This window comes from Sorghum bicolor, chromosome 1 (genome assembly GCF_000003195.3).
Source record: "Sorghum bicolor cultivar BTx623 chromosome 1, Sorghum_bicolor_NCBIv3, whole genome shotgun sequence".
NCBI classification, from domain to species: Eukaryota; Viridiplantae; Streptophyta; class Magnoliopsida; order Poales; family Poaceae; genus Sorghum; species Sorghum bicolor.
In genome coordinates this window covers 59,575,304-59,582,036 of record NC_012870.2, presented here as the reverse complement: position 1 = coordinate 59,582,036, position 6,733 = coordinate 59,575,304, and positions in this window count along the sequence as shown.

Genomic DNA, 6,733 nt, shown 5'->3' with positions numbered 1-6,733 from the left:
CTCGTTTTTGTTTTTCCCCAAAAAATTGATATCGCATTTCATTCTGAAAACCCGCATCTAGCGCCTTTGAGCGCTTGTCGGCCTGCTTGCAAAATACAGTATTTAGTGCTTGCTTTTCTGGGCAGATGAAATAATGTGTCATGCATGCTCTTTTCTTCTCTTTCTTTTTTAAAAAAAACATATTTCTTGAATGCATTCTTCTGCCGTCTTATCTTGGAATCTTAATCTTTTTTTTCCCTTGGATGGACCACTTTGTTTTAACATATACTCACTTGGTGCTAAACTATCATTCTCGTTTTTAATTTTGACCAAATATAAACAAGAATATAAATATTTATAATATATATAGTACTCCCTCGATCCTAAATTATAAGTCATTTTATTTTTTTAGAGAGACAAATTATCTCAAGTTTGATTAAATTTATATAATAAAATAATTATCTCAAGTTTGATCAAACGTATATATATATTTATGACATTTATATCTTTAAATAAGTTTATTATAAAACTAGATTCAACGATCTAGCTAATGATACTAATAATATATTCCCTCTATTTCAAATTTTAAGTCATTCAAATTTTTTCAGAGAGTCACAATATTTCACCAAAATTATAGAGATAATTATAAATATTTATGACATCAAAGTTACACATAAATACATCACATATTATATACATTAAAGTTTTCACCTATGCTCTAATAATCATCTTGTCTAAGTTTTAGCCTACTAATCTCTATTAGCACTCTAAACTCTAGACTTGCTACGACACTAGTAGCATCGTGATATTTCCCTTCACATAGAATAACTTCTTTCAAGATGAATGAGCATAGGTCCTCAACTATGTTGTATAAAACACTTTTGGTCATGTGATTCACCTTTTTAGTTGATATGCCTGCAAAGCAAGATTATAAACATCATATATTTACACTTGATAATATATTTGCAATTTTAATGACATAAATACATATATGACTACTCCCTCCGTCTCAGGATAGAAGGCGCAACTACCTTATGTGCGCAGACCAAGAAAAGTTTTAATTTCTGATCTCTCTCAAAATTGATATTTTTGTTCTTGTACTATGCGTATGGAGACCAGCGCTCAACTAAATGCTAAGTGCAGGCCAACCAGTCCCCACTAGAGAGAGAAAGACAGTAACTTGCATAAGAGCAAGTATTATAGATCCTAGTCAGCAGGCTGTAAGATAGTTCCTATCATCAAAATCCTATGTGGAAGAAAGAGAAAGGAAGAGAGAAGCTAGTCGACGCTAAGCTTGCCGTCGAGTGCAGATAAAAAGACGCATGCGCCAGCTTGCAGCCCATTCGATCGGCTTTTGGCAGGCGAAGAGCATCCCTCCGTCTCTCAGCTTGGTAGAGCATTAAATGCTAAACTTGCTATACAGCCAACTCTCCCAACCTACTAGTATACTAGTACTATCTTGTCAGCCTTCTAGCAGCCCGGCGTTTTCTATTATTCTTGCTCTAAGCGTGAATAGAAAGGTGAGAAACCATGCAGGTGCCGTAAATATTGCATGGCTTCATGCTTGTGAACTAGTGGATTAAAGAGCCGCGCCTTGTATCCTAGGACATTAGAAAAAACAATTAAGCCTTCTATCTTGACACGGAGGGTGTATTACTTATATTACTTTATCAGGTTCTAATTTATCGTCCGTTCTCTCTCGTGAACTCATACATGTAGAATCCACAGTGGGCAGATCTGGGTGGTTGCTTGTGGTACTGTATAACAGGCAAGTGGTTATTTAGTTGTAACATCGTCCTATATATTATATATGTATGTACCATCCATTTATAATATGGCAACGTATCTAGTGCAAACTCATCTTCCGTGCAAACTATGCAAACTCTAATCTGGACCGTAGGATGTTGATCCAAGGAGGCGCATGAGAGAGGTGGAAGGAGAGATTTGTAAAGGTGTGATTAAAAGCGGGCGGTTAAGTGCAAAATTACCCAATCTTTCCGCGCCCCTTGGATCAACATCCTATGGTCCAGATTAGAGTTTGCACAGTTTGCACAGGAGATGAGTTTGCACTAGATACGTTCCCTTATAATATACTTCCAATAGGTGCCCTTGTTTTGACGTGTCGTACCTTCCACCTTTAAGCTTGTACCAGTTATATGCCCTGTAATCTCGAATAGAACTCTCATTGATAAAAGTATTTATGAATATCTAGGCTTAGCGCTCTAAGATGAACACGAATAGTGCATAAGTTGAAGGCTCATAATCTATGGAGTTTAGGACCAGCACCCTTCCATCCCTAGGATAAATGATTAAGTAGATCTAGTGGTCCTTATATGAATCAAATTTACAATGCATGTGTATTGAAATTATTAATTTGATGTATGCAAACTCACACTTATTTAAAGTTGAACAGGGCCACTACGGATGCCCTGTCTTAAAACTAAAGCATTGTGTGTCCTAGTCCTAGATAGACGATGTATTTGGCATCAAATGTCTTCTTCATTTCTGCTATATGCTTCTGAGCTTCTTCAGGTGTCTTCCTCTGTAATTCTTCATGCTCCGGACTGATTGAGAATGTGTGCTGCTCCTTGTATATTTTTATTGGGTCGAGTACTCAACCCTTTTACTAGCATTAGAACAAGGATCGGGACTGTAACACATCTCCTGTTCATCATACTGCATTTTTGCAAGTTGCACATGCATGTTAGAGATTGAAACTTGATATATAACTCAATAATAATAACACATGCATGCGTAAGTATGAATAATACTTATAATGCAAACACCATTACAAGTTGTACGTTAAGTCTCTCGAGGTTCATCATCAACCACATGTCCTCAAAGGTAACAATAGTTGTTTCACGGCCACTAACAAAAGCAAATGGTGGTATACACATGTTGATTGTGTTGATGCTAACAAAAGATGCTCTCATGTACCAATTATGCATTCTTTTTATACCAGCTAGGACCTTTTTGAGTTCTTCCCAACTGAGTAGAGGCTTGTGTGGCACATATTTATTAGGGACATTTTAGTATCATTCCACGTTGCTTTCCTAATCTCTATAGTCGTCGTACCACTAGCTTTTTCACTGACTTCTTGTGTTCAGCCATGTCAACAACACGTGACGTGCGGGTTAGTGCAATTCCTAACAAAAAAATTGTCATGATAGTAGTTTTTTTCTTGGCTTCAAGGGGGAAACCAATCTGGATACTGAAAAATTCTTCTTAGCTTTGCCTGCTTTCTTCTTTGGCGACGATGGTGGTGGAATCGTTTGTTCAGGATCTTTGGGTGGTGGTGAAGGTGGATACTTAAATGGCAATGTTGGTGGCAAAGTTAGTGAGTTAGTTGATGATGGTGGGTTAGGAGGATCAGACATGATCAATGACGATGGTGGGTTACAAAGAGTCTGGGCACATGATGATTGTGGGTTAGGAAGAGGATCGGTAGGTGATGACTCCTGAGTTAGTGGCAGGGCTTTAGAGGTTGGTGGTGGCTCACTCAACCAGACATCCCGTCGAGGCCAAAAGATGAAATTCTTGATAGCCTATCTGAGTTTCTCAATACTCTCAGGACCAGGGATATTTAGCATGTCGTCCTCGTATCCTTGGATGATCAATTGATCATCGATACTTCTACCCTGCAGTAGTCTTCTGGAATGTTCCGACCAAGGAATTGTCGTCCTAGGATCGCTAAGCCTGTGACTACTTCCCTTGTACGAATATTATTAATTTTTCATGCACATACATATATATAATTAATGTTCCATGCATCATACATTTATATAATTAATTTTCCATGCATCATACACTTATATAATTAATTTTCCATACATCATACATATATATAACTGATTTATCATGCTTCATACATATATATAATTAGTTTTCATGCTTCATACATATATATAATTAATTTCCCATGCATCATATGTATATCTAATTAATTTTCCATGCATCATACATAAATATAATCAATTTTTCATGCATCAAACATTTAATTTGGGCTTCAAAATAAATTTACTAAATAAAAAAAATCTACATCCCTCTTCTGCTCTCGACCGGTGTTGGGCCGGCCTGGCCAGCTGTTGACGGTCGATAACGTCAATATTTATTAGAACTTTAGACACAAGGGAACACATAAAAACACACTAGTCTAGGGTTTTATCTGATAATTTCTATGAGTTTTGCATATTCTGTATTTTCCAGGGTGAATTTCAGAAAAACTGAAAAAGGGATTCTAGTGCATATTTACCACGAAACTCATCCGCGACGAAAAACATCACGAGAAGACTCAGGAAGGGTCTAAAAGACACCTGAAGGAACAAGACCCGCAAAGGAAACAAGGTGGGGCCGGCCGGCCCCATCCTGGGGCCGGTTGGCGCCCCATTTCGCCCGATGGCCGCCGCCTTCCGGAGTCTTCCTCCTACGCCTCTTTAGAAGCCAAACAAAGTATCTCTCCGTTGATTTTAAGTCGGTTTGATCCGACAGTGCACACAAGGTGAAGACGTGGATTGCTGACGTGGCGGTTCCTTGCCCCCTACTCCACCTCGGCCTATATAATGATGCCCAAGGCTCCCCTAAGAGGCATTCTACACCCCGGTGCTTCATATTCTCTACATAATTAGGGTTAGGGTCCCTCTAGTTGATCTAGTTCTAGTTCATCTAGATGTAGCAAATAGGAGAGACTAGTTCTTCTAGATCTAGTCCTGTTTAGAGATTAGAGAGATTGAGTAGAGGAGTAGAGATTCTGGAGGAGTTCTGGCCTATCGTCGCTTCTTCGTGGCTGTATTTGTCTGGATCCAGTTCCCTCGCATGGAGCTGCGTTCTAAGGTACTTTTGTACTTACCATTCCGATTTAAGTAAGCAACTTGTTCTTATTCGTTCTTTCGTTCACAACTCATTGAGTGCTTTGATCTTGGTAATTATTTGGTTGAAGTAGTATTTCGTAGTGTAGGCGTGGTGCCTAGGCTAGGTTTACTTGTGGATGTCCTCTGATCAGCCGGACAGTGGTAGCTTGCGTAGGTGACTTTATAGCTACGTTGATTCCTATATAGTCCACTTCCCATTGATAGGACTGATATACTTATGGGTGTCTGGTAGGAGATTATTCTGTTTCTTCTTCTATTCGGGTTACTTGTCCGATAAGACAATATTATACAAAGTTTACCAGAGTCAGAACCAGAGTGCATTAGCTATTTCTTTTTTCTTGATATAATCTAGCCTAATTGTAGGGTTAAGTCTATATACTTGGTCATCATCACAGCTGTTCTTTATGGATACGATATTTAAAACCTTCGGGTAAAATATGACATTGGTACGATATCTGTGCACTTACGGATAATCTTACTTAAATCTTATTTAAAGAAGTGTAGTTAATTTATACCAACAAGCATTTTTGACGCCGTTGCCGGGAAATAGTTTGCTGATTTTGACTTAGTTTAGCTTAATCTTGTATTATACTTTTATATTGTCCTGTTTTTATCGCAGTCTCTTCATTATTTTTTGTGTTTATGGATATTTATTTAAATTCCACAACTATCTTTATGGCATGTGCAAAACCTTAAACCATAGACCTTATCATAATATCTATAAGCTATGCCCATATCTACATAATATAATAAACCCTTCTCAAATATATCATGGGATCATTAATCCTGATCTTGGTTTGCTAGGTCCCATGTTTATTCAACATTTGGGTCTTACCAAGAGTTACAAGGAATCCCTTGATTTATCTTCTCGAGAGTTCTTTCTTATCTTTTAAAAAGCAAGAGATTATGCTCAAAAGAGTTGCTCTGGCTATTTCTGAACTCCCCAAAAGAAGAAAAGGATTTATTATCCAAACTAAAAACGGAAGTCTTCGTAGCTAAAACACAATCATTTCATTCCCAAAATTTAGCTATCAATCCTAAACCTTTAAATTCCACTTTAATGATTTAGACTTCCAATTAGCTAAGATGCTCCTAAATCAATGCATATCAGATCTTCTTAGAAGAGTATCTTGGAAAAAGCATCATCAACTTCCTTTCCTTCCTAAAAAGACATTGGGAAGAATTCAAGGATGGCATGCCAAGTGATGCCATAGACGGAGAGCCAAGCCACTTAGAAATAAATTCTATCTTCTCCCCTTCTATGCCCGTATTAAATGTCTTTGAACCTATCTCTAAACCCATCCTTGACCCCAATAAATCTTTTTATTCTCCTTCTACTAAACTTTATAATGACCCTAGAAATCCATCAAGACATCCTAAGAATAGGAGTCATAAAAATTATAGGAATACCCAAGAAGAGCAATGGCAATAGCATAAATATGTAGAACATATGAGAAATACATATGCTATTGTCAAAGAATGGATGGAAGACGATGAAGTTTTAGAACTAGCATCTAAACTTGGTCTAAATTCAAATGTTGAGCTTAAATCAATTTCTTTGATAAACAAAACCCACCCCTTAGAGAAAGCTTTAGATGAGACCAACCTTAGGGACATCAATTCATGGGCAATCCTAGAAAATAAAATATCTAATAAATGTCATAGGCATGAAATAATAGAGGCAAACTTATTGCCTATAGACAACCATGAAGAGACACCCTTGGAGTTTGTAAAGGGAGATCATATTGTCGAGCATGTGAATTATTTCATTAAACACCCTATCAGACCCATGCTGATATGAGAAATCTCCTGGATCAATTAGTCTCTAATATTATCACAAACGATATCCTCAACCCCTTATTCTACCTATTCATAAAATCATTAAG